The sequence below is a fragment of the Symphalangus syndactylus genome, chromosome 3 (assembly GCF_028878055.3).
Source record: "Symphalangus syndactylus isolate Jambi chromosome 3, NHGRI_mSymSyn1-v2.1_pri, whole genome shotgun sequence".
NCBI lineage: Eukaryota > Metazoa > Chordata > Mammalia > Primates > Hylobatidae > Symphalangus > Symphalangus syndactylus.
The window spans coordinates 106,946,588-106,962,904 of record NC_072425.2 but is presented as its reverse complement, the minus strand read 5'-3'; the positions used below and the strand labels follow the sequence as shown (position 1 = coordinate 106,962,904).

Here is a 16,317-nt window from a genome sequence, read left to right as displayed (position 1 = left end):
TTTATATCAAAACATACTTTTTAAAGACAATTTCAAACTCCTGACCTCAGGTGATCCGCCGGCCTCAGCCTCCAACCAACATGGTGAAACCCCGTCTCTACTAAAAATACAAAAATTAGCTGGGCATGATGCTGTGTGCCTATAGTCCCAGCTACTCAGGAGGCTGAGCCAGGAGAATCACTTAAACTCAGGAGGTGGAGGTTGCAGTAAGCTGAGATCGTGCCACTGCACTCCAGCCTGGGTGGCAGAGCGAGACTCTATCTCAAAAAACAAGTAAATAAAAATAAAAATAAATAAATAATACAAAAATAAAAACAATTTCAACTTTTATTTTAGATTCAGGGGTTACATGTGCAGATTTGTTACATGGTTATATTGCATGATGCTGAGGTTCGGGATATGAATTTCTCACCCAAGTAGTGAGCATAGTACGCAATAGCTAGTTTTTCAGCCCATAACTTCCTTCCTCCCTTCCCTCTTCTACAGTGCCTGTTGTTCCCATTTTTATGTCTATGTGCACTCAGTGTTTAGCTCCCACTTATAAGTAAGAACATGCAGTATTTGGTTTTCTGTTCCTGCATTAATTCGATTAGGAATATGACCTCCAGCTGCATGCATGCTGCTGCAAAGGATATGATTTCATTCGTTTTTATGGCTATGTAATATTCCATGGCATATATATACTACATTTTCTTTATCCAGTCCACTGCTGAAGGGCACCTCAGTTGATTCCATGTCCTTGTTACTGTGAATAGCACTGCGACGAACATATGAGTGCATGTAACTTCCAGGATCTTTAAGGAACTTAAATCGATACGCAAAAAAACAAATAACCCAATTAAAAGGTGGGTAAAGGATGTGAACAGACACTTCTCCAAAGAAGCCATTCAAGCAGCCAAGAAACATATAAAAATATGCTCATAATCAGTAATTACTAGATAAATGCAAAGCAAAACCACAATGAGATACCATGAGATTGCACATCAGTGAAAATGGCTATTATTAAAAAGTCAAAAAATAACAGATGCTGGCGAGGCTGCAGGGAAAAGAGAACACTTACACATAGTTGGTAGGAATGTAAATTAGTTCTGCCACTATGGAAGTCAGTTTGGAGATTTCTCAACTAGTTTAAAACAGAACTACCACTCAGCCCAGCAATCCCATTACTGAGTATCTATCCAAAGGAAAACAAACCATTCTACCAAAGAGAATGAGCTTTTTAAAGAGTTTCTCATCTCTCAATCTAACTAGAAATGCTGTTAACATCCAGTGAATATAATAACACTTGCCCAGAGCTACACATGTTGGCTGGTTGACTGTGAATTATGGTCATTTTTGCACTGCCTCCTTCATTTCTGGCCTCCAGAAGCCTAAATGTTGATCCATGTACTTTGAGGAATTACAGACTTGAAGATGAAGATTCTGGAAACTTCTGTAGTGTGTGAAGCATAGAAAGAGTGTAGTGCTAATAATTACACTGCTCATTCTAGACTAGTTGCTTGTAGCAAATCAGGATAAGAGTCAGTATTCACCATTTTGTGAATGCTAGTTCCCAAAGACTCAAGTGACTTTAACAGTGGCAAAATTGAAAAAAAGCTCAAGTCCTATTTCTTCGTTTTTATAATGATGTATAATATCATATGCTAATATATAATCTATACAATTTTAATTAATCTATTTCTTCATCCATAATAAGGACATGTTTGTATTTATAAGTATAATATCATTGACAGGAATACATAGGGCTAGAAGTGTTGGAAATACAATTTGTACCCAAAGCAAGCTTGAAAACTTCTGAACCATCACAAACAGATTCTTGAATAGAGTGTGTGTCCTGGTGTCTGTGGAGTCTGGAACTGATTGTCCAACTGGGAGTTCTCTGCATTAATTTCTGTGTAAAATACAACATTTATGAAAGTATAAGTAATAAAAATATGCTAATTTGAAGCTTAAAATATATAATTGAAACTCAGCAGTAACCAAAGCAATTTAGAAATGAAATCAATAAATAATTATTTCTAAGAGAAGTACTTTATTACCAACATTTAAAATATTTCTGGTGGATAGTGATAAGAAAACAAGATAGACTTTTACTTAGTTTTCTTATTGCTTTTAAATTTTTTACAGACCACGTGTACTCTTAAGTCTGAACCTGGAGTAGACTGCTCCCACCACTCTGACTTCCTCAGCCACCACTGACTAAGTACTCATCTTATGATTAGCAAAAATGAAGCCATTTTTTAAAAGTGGACAGGGTCAAAATAGCCAACAGGGGAATATTAATGGTGGTCACTGAGCTTAAGAAGTCACTTAAGCTACCTGGAATCACTAAAATTACGGATATGATTCTGATATTTACAAAGAATCTACATCTCTCCTATGGAGAACTGATTGATTGGTCCCAAGTAAAAGAAGCAGAGAGAATGGGATGCTTCTCAACTCTTCATATCATCCCTCTTCTCTTCCAAGAAGTGCTTGCTTTGAGTTTTTATTTATATTTAACATTTAAAACAATGAAAGAATATAAACTGAGAGATGCATGTTTTTGTTCTGAAAAATGCAAATTTTGGTTCATACATGAAATACTTTTAATGAATTTGAACAATATTTAAATAGAATTAAAACCTGGTATGTATATATTGCTTCTATCATAGAGCTCTCTTTACTTGCAGGGGGCAAATCTTGATTCTTTTAAGCAAATGAAGGTCATGCCATTTCCTTTTCTAGGGCTTGTTTTAGAAATAAGCACATAATGCAATTCTAGCCAATGTCACTTGAAAGTCCGATGGAGGTACCAGGAAAAATTCCTCTTTTTTTTGGTGGGAGATAGGGGAATATACTATCTTTTAGTCCTTTAGTTCCTTTTAGGAATGTCACAATTAGATTGCGCAGACTTCTTGAGGGTATATTAGTATGATAGAGTTATCTGGATGTCAACCCAAAGGATTGGCAGCTTAGCAATACGGGGGAAAAAAAACAGAATCTTTGGTAGCATCCTTGGACCACTGAATCAACCTTCCCTGGGACTTTTCTACCTCTGGGCTTTGGGTTATATTTGGACCATCTGGAGTTGGTTCTTCTGTTTTAATCTAAAGCATCCTAAATGAGATGTTTCTTATGCTTCTAAATATACTCTTTTTAACCATGTTCAATTTTGTGTGGACATTGTAAGGGTAATAGATACAGACTTACAAAGAATATGCCTATGAATTAGGAAGCTTTAAGCAATGGAAACTATTTTTCATTCACTGCCATTCCACTATGGTAGCAATTCCTCTTATGGTAATTCTGTTTGTTACTTCTCAGTAGCAGGAAGAATGATTCATACAATTGTGTAAGGTACTTTTAATGAATACATATCTATATTCTCAAACCATATGGCAACTTCTGGAATGCTTTAGATTTCCATCCCATCTTCATAATCTCTTAAAGAGTCTCCTGCGCCTTACTCACTCAACATTACAGGAGGTATTCACAGTCTGGTAACACTTTTCTTCTAATTGATCCAATGTGGTTTGGTGGTCACAGTTATTTATAATAGTGGTAATCATCATACTACAAGAGTATACCATATTGTATTTAACTACCTCACTATTAAGAAACCCTTAATAGAGGGCCATCAACTTTAGTTGTGAAATTCCTGCATCGTGTGATATTACTGGGATCAATCTCATAGGAAGAGATCTAAGAATTAATAAGACTGAAAGGAAAAATTTAGAATATGTAAATAACAGGTTTTTTCTCTTTATAATTGTTAAGAAACTAAAATTAGATTTTATATCTATTTTGAAAGGCTGAAATGAGCTTTATGTTATGAAGTCTACTAACAATTCAAAGTGTCTATTTTGAAATCTTTAGCAATTTCTTAAAAAATATTTTGTACTAGAGGATAAAAATGGCTCTGTTAATCATATATGATTAAGTACTGCATTTCTCACTTCAGTAAATGTAATTCCATATGATTTATTGTATAAACCATCAGAATAATAGAATCCAGTTCTATTTGTGACATCTGCAGTTATCACAATGTATTTTGAAAACCCAAAGTAACAATGGGCATTTCCATTGAGTGTATTTCTTTGCCCATAAAGGAAACAACCAAATTTACTTCTGGCAGAAACTCATTTGACACATTCTAACCAGAATATATTAAATTAATTGTTTGTTTCATGTGGGATGTTAAAATGACATCTCATTTTATCCTTCCATTTTCTTAACATAATAATGAGCACATTCAATTCACAAATATTTCAATTTGGTTATGAGCTCCCTTCCTCCGTACTACTCCTACCACATCCACTTCAAATTTAGCATAATCACTCTCTTGATGATTTATGCAGTTTCTAAACATTAGCAAACATAACTAACCAAATATAATTTATTAATAAGTCAATTATTTTTAGAAAGAATTGCAAAAGCATTGGCATTGCCTTACAGAAATACACCTGATTTTAAAAGTAGATTTTTTTCTAATTTACCAGACAAGAATATCCAAACACCAAACTGTATAAATATTTCAAAACCATACATACAAAAGTATTATCTAATTTGTAGTGACTTATCAAGGCAGGGAAGTAGGAACTTAATATTCATTAAGTCATTTGACTTTCTTAACAATGTGCAGAAGATCATGCTTTGTGCAGAGTTCAAAATAGATAACAAATGCCTTCTTCTGTGGGAAAAACATGAACATCAATGTGTCTAAAGGGCTATTCAATACATGTTTTGTATGCATCATTATTTGCATGCTTTATAATAATCCTCAGAGTTAGGCCCATTTTATAGATGAAAAGACTGAGCCTCAAATGTAACTTAGCCGAGGACTTATATACCTGGTAAGTTGCAGAACTGGTATGTGCACCCAATTATCTAAGAATCTAAAGCCCACATGCTTTTGTCACACTACACTTTCTTTCTTTTGAAATTTATAATCTATTATCAAGGAGGGAGAACTTACACAAAGTTCAAAGAAGGTATATACACTTATACACACACACACACATATATATATAAAGTTCAAAGAAGGTAGAGATGAGTACAACGTAGACAAATGTAATTGAAGAAGTTTTTGATGCTTATGAGTATTATACATATTTTAGGGGATCTGTGTTCTTTTCAATGTCTATGAATATGACCATCTTTTCTTCTCACATTCTTCCCTATCCGTTCACCAGTGACTTCACTCTTCTGTGAAGGATGAGATAGAAACAGCTACTTTTCTCTAACAGCATGATTTATCTAATTGGTATGATAGCAAAAGAACGAAAACTATTGGCTTGCAATAGGCAGATTAAGATGTGAAATGCTTGTTTCACTGGTTGCCCAATGACTTTGCCCTTCACTGGGTGAAAAGTGAGGAGCGAGAGGAGGAAGAATGAGAGGCACATTTTTGTTCTTGGGTCCAAGGAAATGCTCTAATCCAGTTTTAATGAAATTTCTGTTTTATCACTCTCTGACTTTTGAGTTCATTTATCAATTTGTTAATAACACAGACAGAAGAAATATGTGGTTCTTTTGTAACAGGGTAGTCCAACAATGAACAGCTTTGGGAAGGATCTGGCTTCCCTGGGGAAAGTGTTGCTTCCTTAAAGAATGCTCCCTGTCTAGTAAATAATTGTAACTTGGTAGTCACTCTCGAACTATCCATTTAACAAGTAAACTCACATTTTTCTACTGTATGCTGGCGGATATGAATAATTAGGAGGGAGACACAGATGCTGGACTTTTCCCCTAGGAGAGAAAGATTCATTTATGACCTGCTTTTTTTTTTGGAAAAGCAGAAGAAACCCAAATTATAATCCATAAGGTATTCACCTGAACACATGCTGACTTCATGTTAAGTATTTTTGTACTGATTTCAGTTTACAACAGTCAGCGCAATCTCACACACCATATATTTTTATATTCTTTATTTGTGGCTATTTGAAATATTCATATGTTTAATTTTTAGTCTCTTTATCCTTGATTCTTCAAGATTCTGGAGATGACAATTTGTTCTTTTCTCACCTGGTTTATGATGATTTCAAATGCCCTACTTGGTCTCATTGAATTTAGCTATAAATTTCAAAATTGAATTGCAGAAAACAATGTATACTATTTGAAATCAATCTTGGATAAGTCATAATTACCCGAATATTTATTAATTTGATGAATTTCTATATGCCTTTTTCGGTCTTCACAGAGAGAGTATCAATTGCTAAGTGTTTTTAGTCAGTGGCTCTTTGTAAATGAAATACCTAAACTCACAATTCTTCATACAAAATGTGTTACATTAGAGTATTTGCATTAAAGATATTTTACTCTGCAATAAAATTTTGTACAATCTAACGTTCATGAAAGAGGGAAATAAGTAGATTTTGCAAAGAATATTCACCAAGACCTTTGTTTAATAGAGGGGAGAAAAAGAAATAATTAAATACTAGCAGAAAACAGGGTTGCCTCTTTGGGAAATGTACTCATTCAGGTAGCCCCTGGAACATTGGGTAAGTATCTCCTCTTGTCTGGGTAGGTGACAGTGTGTGGAGAAGCTAATAAATGCAGGGCCAAATTGCACCTTTTTGTTTGTTGGATTTTTCTCCATCTCCATTAGCTCTCGAGAAGAAAACACTTATTTGACCTTTTAAGTAGCTAGACTTCAAAATAATTTTAGAATTTGCATATTTTACACATTTTTTTTCTGAACCCTGAGCACATATAATGCAAATATATAGTCATAATTCTTACTCTGTTACCTTGTTCTAAATAATGAAAGTATTAGAGTCAACTCTTTGAGACAAGGCACATCTTACATTGACATCCCAAAAATGGGAATAGTGCTCCATAGTAAATAGTTTAAAAATATTTTTTGGATTATAAAATGAATTAATTATATAAAGAGAAAATGTGTTTACAAATGTAATTGGGAATAAATGTGTTAAATATTACATAGGATCTGGTTTTAATCCAAAAACAACTCAAACTTATTAATTAGATTTGTATTTTAATTCAACCATTTAGTTTTTTCTTTAAATATTTCAGAGTGTTAGTAATATACTGGCTGGAAGATGTAGCTAGATGGTGAATTGTCAGAATGAACATAGAAATCTTGGAAAAGACAGACACAGATGAAATAAATATATCTTGCCTGGTCCCTGAATAGGGGGACATGCTATTATCAAAAGTTTTAAGTAGCTGTTTATTACTTATAATAGCAAGTACTAAAGATTGTAATTTATGTTGTTATGTTATTAAGCAAATTGCCTGACAGAAAATATTGCAGTCTATTAAAACGACTTCTACCACACCTAACGTAAATTCAATAGATTAAAATATATACTGTATATACTGTAAATAATACTTAAGCAGAAATACCTATAGAATATAATATATAAATAGGCAACTTTGTTTCCCTTCAGACTTCATTTAAAAGCCCAGACATCCCTTTTAACAACATATCTTGCTAAAAGCAATGTGCCCTTTTTGGTGAAACAGGTACCATATAAAGAAGCTCAAATCTAATAGTCATAAATTGACTTACTGTTGTTAATGCATTAGCAAGTAATAAATCCAAGTCCATGCCATCAATGCAGGAATTCTGTTCCTGCCTTAAAATCTGAGGACAACTTAAGTGTACAGAGTTTTTCTTGGAATAACAGTTAATGCTGAAACGAAAGTGGCATGCAAATCTCCCAATTCAGGAAGAAAAATAATCACAATATGCCTCTGCTGAATCTAAACAGCCCTACTTCCTTTCACAGTACCTTGTGAGCAGTCCTCTTAGGTGTCAGTAGTAGGCCTAGTAAACATTTTTTGTCCAAGGCTGTCCCTATGTGGCCCCGCTTATGCTCACATTATGACCTCAGGATAATAATTAATAAAGCCCACTTTCACTCTCCAAAGTGTCTCAGTCTACATAATAAATTACATAGTTATTATTTTATAGGTTAAGGTAATACATATGAAATTGTATTAATGATATGGATTCATTACTAATGAGATTTAACTAAGAAAGTTTAAATTATATGGTAACTTTCCATAAAGTAATCTAACTTTTAAACGTGCAGATAAACGCTTTATTAAATGAAATGCGTTTTGATATTGTACAGCTTTTTCCAGAAATTGCAAGCTTAAAAAAAAAAAAGCCATTGGATATGAAACAAGAAGCATTCTTGAGAAAATTCCCTAAGGAGAATTTGCTTTTTCTTAAAAAGGGGCTTTATCTGAGGTGTCAAGCTAAGATTGTGCTCCTTCCCACCTGGAGAATAACATTCAACATCAAATATTTGGCCAGAAATTTGCTATAGACATTAGCAAGTCATTCCTTTCATCTGTGATTGTATATGAAGCGTTAGCTCTAGAGTGTGAGCTGCCATCCATCAGAGACAACGTTTGCTTCTCCTGTGTAACAATGTCACAACACTATAAGTTCAATAACATTGCCTAAGTAGTCAGGCAATGAAATCAATATGCACGAAATGCTATCATTGTCGTTGGCTTAAAGGCAAAATATGTTGAACCAAGGCTATTTTCTGATTCAATTAACATTTATAGAAAACCTATTATGTGCCACGCATCTTGACACAAATTTTTTATTTGTTCCTAATAACAACCTGTGAGGTATGTGTTACTTTCCAGATGGGGAAATAGAAAGCCAGAGAGACTAAGTGACTTTTTAAAAGTCACTTAGCTGGTAATTGATGGAAGGTTAATTCAAATCAAGGCTGATTGATTTAACATGTGAGCTCTTTCCGCCCCATTTCTGCTTACATCTCTGGCTCCAGACTTTGATGTTTGGCCAAGAAGAGACTTTTCAGAGTGGTAGAAAGCCATTTTCTACTAATCTAAAATAAGGATTCCTGCATGGAGATAAAATTGAATATTATTTTTTCCTATTACTTTTGATAGAAAGCCATTTCCTACTAATCTAAAATAAGAATCCTTGCATGGAGATAAAATTGAATATTTTTTCCTATTATTTTTGAAACATCTTCAACACTTTCCTTAGTGAAAAAAAGTGGGTAGACAGCATCACTCTTATCTTTTTTTTTTCTTCTACCATCTGCCCTTCACAATTCAATGGAGGAAACTGTACATTTCAATGGGAAGATTCTATTATTCTACTACCACAAGACATCCTTATCTTCTGCATATCATTTATTTTTGAAGCTGTAAACTGGCTGAATTCTTTAGTCTTTTCAACTTTAAAACTAGAAATTTTGATCCAAAATTAAAGAGTATCAGGAATACAAAGAGAACAGGAAAATCTGAGACTCTTTTCATTTAAGATCAATGAATTATTTGGTTATACAGATACTTGAAGTATAGTTAACAGATATCAAAAAGAAGTCCTGGGTTGCATTCAGTCATGGATGCCACAGATGTCAAAACTTCACGTGTGGGATGAAAGATTGTCCACAGTATGGAACAAGAGAGTTTGGAGTTCTTTAAGGATTCTGCAGTCTTACTACTAAGCAAAAGCCTGGCATTTTAGATCTCCTATAGCTGTTGAGCAGAATTGAACAGTCATTCTTGAATCATATTTACTACATTGCTACCTGATGACTAAAGTAAAGGCTCAAAACTTCAGCTATATCTAGGAAGGTTTTGGGATCCTCAGTTCCCTGAACTTTTTGAACTACAGAGTGTATATTATTCCCATCCACCAGAATTTAGCTCTGGGGAAACAAACTCTGGAGAAGGAGTTTTCATGAAATAGACTTTCCATGCTAATTACTTGAACTGTTGTATAAAGAACTCAGAAAAAAATGTGTATGTATACAAACCATACATTTTAAAAACCTAGTGACTACTGATCATGGGGCAAGAACACAGAAAGAGAGATAAGACATGTCTATAGGCTTCCCACGTATACCTCAACACCTGGCCTCTGGGCCCTGTGATGAGAAGGCTGAAACACAGAGGAATCTGAACAGGGACACTACATACAAATACTGAATTATATGCTACATAAAGGTTTTAAAATGCACCAGGCCTGGGAAGAACCCCAAATAGAATAGAAACTGTAGCAAATGTATCTAACTGTATTAAAAATGAGTAACAGAACACTATAGGAGGTGTAAAAGAAGAACTAACCTAAGTTATTTTGGAAAGCAATATTTTGATTGAATAGTATGAGGCTAAAGACAAAAAGAACTGCACACAAATAATATACTTTCCGTAGTAAATTTGTTCCCAAATGAGTACAGATTCATATTTCAGAAGGTATTTTCTTTGTATGCTAGGGTTGAAAAAAATACATGCATATATTGAAGACAATGAGAGTCAGTTTTCTCTTTGTCTATAATAGAAAGAAGTTATATATAAGAAAAGGGATAGCTAGAATAAACCCTGCAGTATTGGATTGGAATTGTAGATATCAATATGAATTCATCATTTTTAAAGATAAATACAGACACAAACTTAGACATATGTGTATACAATAACCAGTATAATATACGTATTCTGAAACCACGTTCACTGACAGGTACTAAAAGTAGTGACACTCTGTTAGTAGTAAGCACACTTATCGCCCAGATTTTTGTTTCTAATACCATTATCTAATAAAAGGAACCAGAACTTCTTGGAGATATAGTTGATTCCAGGGCTGGCACAGAAAATATACAAGATAAGACTTTAGCCCCATGCAGCAGCAGGAAGTACGACAGTGCTCAAAAAAGAATAGGGCATGTTGAAAGGGCACAGGAGCCAAATGGAAAAGATCCCAATGCCCAAATCTAGAAAAATTTACAAAAGGAAAAAATATAATTGGATTATAATCCATAGAATAAAATAAATATCTGCAGTGCCATAGTGATAAAGATAAGCATTTGAGTAGATACATAAATGTAGGAGAAGAGGCAGCTCTTCTTTAGAAAAAGATTCCAATTAATAAGTAAAAAAGGAATGAGGGAAATAGAAAATCACCATTAGAACAACATTAATGAATACTGAAATTGTTGGGTAAAAGTTTGAGGAGAAATAATATTTGCATTTGAAAGTAACTGTTACAAAATATTTACTAATTGAAAAAGAAATAAAGTAACTTTAGAGTAGAGAAAACTGGGAGACACCACTTTTAGAAAGTGATCCAGGTCAATATAACCAATAATCAAATATATTGACATCATACATGATATACATATATTGACATGATACACTGAGAGGGGCACATCACTTCTGTAGTATTCTTGCCAAAAATGCATAATCTCAATCTAATTATGAGAAACATCAAATAGAACCAAACTGATGGAAATTCTACAAAATAGCTGACCAGGACTCTTCAGAAGTGTCTGTTGTATCTGATGTAACAGATCAGTGGAAACCGTAAAGACATCACAACTAAATGAGATGTGAGATCCTGACTAGGACTCTGGAACATAAACATAACATTAAAAGACAAATTGGCGAAATTTGATTAATGTCTGTAATTTAATTAATAGTATTGTACCAATGTTAACTTCTTGGTTTTGACCATTAAAGCAACTGTATTTTTCTATTTTTATAACTTTTCTGTAAGTAATGTTCTTACAAAACAGAAAGTTTTTAAAAATTGAAATAAAATGTGCTAGAATATTGAGAATAGCTATCTTTGGAAAGTGAAAGTGCAGATGATTTTTATTTTTTCCTTAATTTTGTTTTCCAAAATCTCTACAAAGAGCATGTGATATTTAGAAAATGCATTACTATTTTTATTTTTGGCCAGGAAATCCCTTATGTATGGCTTTAGTTGTAAAAAATTAATAAATTGTGTTTTGATTTTAAAAGATAATTCAAAAATGTTTATATGACGTATTAGAAAGTGTCTGTAAGCTTTAATAGCAAAAGAGATTCCACACCAGTTAATGCTGTTTTTTGCATAGATACTTAAATTGTCATTAAGTCATCCTTTATGTTTTAATTACAAGCATACTGCTTACCATTTTGGAAAGCCGAGATGATCCCAGATATAATGGATATAGGTAGAAAATGCCACTTTCTCTTGAGTAATTGAAGAATGTCATGATGTTCTCTTTTAATATCATGCTCAATCACACCTGCCAGATACGATTTTTAGTTTTCAAAATGTTATGAGACTATCAAATGTACTTGTTAAAAACTTACTTCTTTCTTGGAAGATTTGGAAGGCTTCAGAGTCATTATTTTGACATGTCATGATATAATTCTGCAGCTGTGATAGATGGCACTGAAAGTAAGTCTGCTTCTTTTTAAGCTTCTGGACAAATACTGAGGAACAGTCAAAACTAGCAGAAGTAGGCTTTCACTGCTATTGGTGAAATCCCTGGAACCTGAAGGATCCACTGTAAAAACAGATGGAGATCTTAGTTTCTAAATAATTTGAAAAAAAAAAAAAAAACATTTAAAGTAGAAGTAAATGTACTCTCAGAAGAGTTACAGAAAAACTGAGCAGGTATTCAGAGAATTAATGGAAGGCTTATGTGATAGAAAACTTTCTAAGTCATTATTTTATCCTGCTTCCCTGCAACCCCTTCACATCCAGAACTACTTTTCACAGAATACATTTTAAAGATATCTACTTATAGTGTGTGTGTGTGTGTGTGTGTGTAAACATACATTCAGCATCTGCAAAGCACAATAAAGCAAAACACAATAAGATGAAGTATACATGTACTCACTTAAAATGGCACAATGACCTTTTAACATAAGAATGTTTGATACCGTCATTTTTATTTAAACTAGTCAAGCTTGATCGCCAGCAGGTTCTCTGAACAATAGTTTTCAGGTAAATAAAAAATGTAATTGTATTGTTCTTTAAAAATAGCAATGAACGTAGCATTACAGTGCTGCTTTTTTGCCTCATATTTCATCTCACCTTGACCACATGTGGTTAATAAAAGAGTACTTATTATTTATTAAATTTTATTTCAATCGTTTTCGGAGAATAGATGGTGTTTGGATATATGCATAAGTCCTTTAGTGGTGATTTCTGAGATTTTGGTGCACCCATCCACAACCACCCCATCTTCAGCAACCACTACCCTGATTCATCAACAGCAATCAACATCGAGGCAAGACTCTCCATTAGAAAAATTATGATTTACTAAAGGCTCATGTAATTATTAGCCTTTTACCAATAAAGTATTTTTAAATTAAGGTATGTACTTTTTTATACATAATGCTATTGCACACTTAATAGATTACAGTATGTTGTAAATATAACTTTTATATGCACTGGGAATCCTAAGAATTTGTGTGAGATGTTTTATTGTGATAGTCACTTTATTGTAGCTGTCTAAAACCAACCCTGCAATATCTCTGAGGTATACCTGTATGTTGAGTCAGGAGACTGGTACTTAATAGAGGAACTTTATCAAAGTTTTACATGCAGCTTAGTGGTAGAACTTTGCTATTGCATTTTTTAGAGATGGTTTTGTAATGAGGCATGTAAAATATACAACACCTCAAGGGGCATCAAGCTGAAAACTTTTGTAAGCAAGATACTTGTTCAGCTCGACCTGGATAATTTAGCCACTTTGGCAAATACTCTCCTAGATTAAGTAACTGAATTTGTATATTATTTGAACTGAAAGGAATATAATGTTAAATTATTTATTTCAGTAAAAATTATTACAGATATTTAAACTATTAATTACATTGTAGAAATGCAAATATCAGACTCATTTTTATTTTAATGTTTGAGAATTGATGACATATCTCAAGGGCACACATTCCAAGGTAATTGTAGTCAAGATTTTTTTTTCTCCTCCTTTAAAATGTCTCAGGCAATTGGGCTAAAATGCTTATTAACACTAACAATAAAATTCCCCAAAGGTTCTTATTGGTTGTTATTTTACTCATCAGATTTTATGCCAATGAAACTCACTACAATTGTTAGCACATGACCAGCGAAGTGTTTGTCTGCAGAGGCTCTGCTGAGCACAAGAATGTGAGTAGGTGAGAGGGAGTCAGTTAATGTGCTGGATGTCCTGCAGGTGCTGCTGATGTGCCATCTCATCAGGTTGGCCTCCACACCATCACATTTCCTATTTCCTCCACCAAGCTCAATTGACCTCAAGCTTTTTGCTTGGCTGGCTCATCTCCATCCTCCCAGCCTCAGCCCCTCAGAGAGGCCTTTTCTGACCTCCCTGTCTAAAAGGGCCTCCCCAGTAACTCTCACTCTTATCGCCCTGCTTATTTGTGTCTTTATCCAAATATGGTTATTTTTTAATCTATGAATTTTGCTTCTTTCTCGCCTGTTTTGCACTTCATTGTAGCACTAATGCCCAGCAATGCGCGTGGCGCATAGAGAGGCTTATTAAATATTTTCCTTCGTGGGTGAATAAATAACCCCCTCAAAAGTTGTGTGATATAGATAAAACTATCCTCAGTTCAGAGAAAAGGAAGCAGGGCCAGAGATGTTATATGACTTGCCAAACAGTCAAAAGTGGAAAAGCTAAAATTCACGCCTGTTTCTGACTCAAACTTTCTCCTGCCCCACCAAAGCTTGCACTGATTGGCTTTTTAAGAAATGTGGGTAAATTTCATTTTTAAAATTGTCATAATATCATCAGATTTAGTGCAAACAATTGTTCTCATATGCTAACCTTGTATAGGCTGTGTAGCACCTGGAAAAAACTTAAACGTAAAAAAAAAAAAAAAAAAAAAACCTTAAAACTATTGTTTAAGTGAGTTAACATTGCACTTACTTCACTTGTGTGAAGGTGCAGTTTCTTTGGCTTCTACCCTTCTTTCTCCTAAAAACATAGTGTTGTTACTGATAGTCTTGATATTCCCACTCAAATGTTTAGACCTTCCATACACCTACAGTAGTTAATTCTTTCTCAAGTTACTTTCTCGAGTTACGTGGTGGTTTTGCAATAAAACAGAAAAAATACCCATAGTACCATTCTCTGCACTGACTTCATTAACAAATTGGGCAAAACTAAATTGAGAGGAAAAGCCAATAACTTAACCAGTGTGTCTTTGAAGAAACTGAATCTTAAAATCATAATAGATTTTTAAAATATGGATTTAAGTTCCAGTTCTTTGCTTTATATGTTCTCCACTAATAAATCTGCTTATAATATATTTCATGAAGCAGATAGGTACAATCAGATATCAAATTTCATTAGCCTTCTGTTTCTGGTAGCATTTTCACAGATAAGTGAATGTTCATTATTCAATGAATATATAATGAAGTGAATATTTTTCCAGCAAATCTCGAAGGAATAGCTGATATATATATATATATATATATATATATATATATATATATATATCATTAATGCCGCCCACCAAATATTCAAATAGTTCTCTTTCCTTCTAGTCATATGGTAAGATTTTCCTTCCCTCCCCTCTTGAAGTTTAGGTGGTCATGAGATGGACTTAACAGTGAAATGTGAACAGAATGTCATGGATCACTTCTGAACAAAAGTATAAAGCACTATTTGTGGCATTCTGTTTTTCCTTCCTTAGTGATTGTGAAGCTCAGAGATAGGACCTCCCTCAACATGGATATTCAGGATAACATGGATCAGAGTTCCCCAGCCAATATATGATGGGCATGTAGCCTGAGCAAGAAATAGACGTTGACATTTTAAGCCACTGAGAATTTTGTGTGCTTTGTTACAGTTGCATAACCAAGCATTTCTTGCTGGATTAAAAAAAAAAATCTTGTTGTCAATTGTATTTCCTTCAAGTAACATATATGTGTTTGAGAAGCTAAAGTGATTGAGAAGCAATCACAATTGAGATGGAATCCAGGTAATGATGCGGATAACAGCACTGGACTATAAGGCAACCAGTCGTAGTTTCAACTTTGCCATCATCCATTTGTGTGATTGGTCAATTCAATTCATATAACCTTTTTGTTTTTATCATTTTAAAAATAATAGTATGAATTACATTGCTCCTAAAATACCTTCCACAATTATTAATATTTCTTATAATTATTATTATTGCTATTATTGTTTTACTGCTTCTTGTACTATTTGAAGCAGGTAGATGTCAAAAAAATATAATTTAAAGTTAACCATTTGATTTAATTCTTAAAGAATAAAAATTTATTGTGAATTTCACTTTATTCATAAATCTTTTATGAAGTTTATGCAGTTGCAGATTAAAGAATTTTTAAATGTTGATAGTCTATTAAACATCTTCCTATGAGTTAAGAAGTTAATCTTACATCACTTCTCAGCCTTTTGGCTAAGATCAAGTGAAGAAGTTAATCTTACATATATTTTACATATATATTCAATCTCACATACATTTTATAGTTCTCTACTTTTAAGAAGCAACTTATACAGATAAGGAACTGCACTGTATATTATTGAGCTTGAAAACATTCATCTGGTCATTTAAAACTTTTTGATAAAGGCTATA

At 33.5% G+C, this 16,317-nt stretch overlaps 1 long non-coding RNA gene across 1 annotated transcript in view; it reads right to left on the bottom strand.

The window, feature by feature from the left end:
• Nucleotides 1-313: 313 nt before the first annotated feature.
• The window catches only part of LOC134736008 (uncharacterized), a 31,343-nt gene continuing 15,339 nt past the window's right edge, over nucleotides 314-16,317 (bottom strand). The window contains exons 3-4 of the long non-coding RNA XR_010119643.1: nucleotides 12,079-12,275; nucleotides 314-1,891 (exon numbers count right to left, since the gene is read on the bottom strand). This is a non-coding gene — a long non-coding RNA (uncharacterized lncRNA). The remainder of the gene's footprint in view (nucleotides 1,892-12,078; nucleotides 12,276-16,317) is intronic.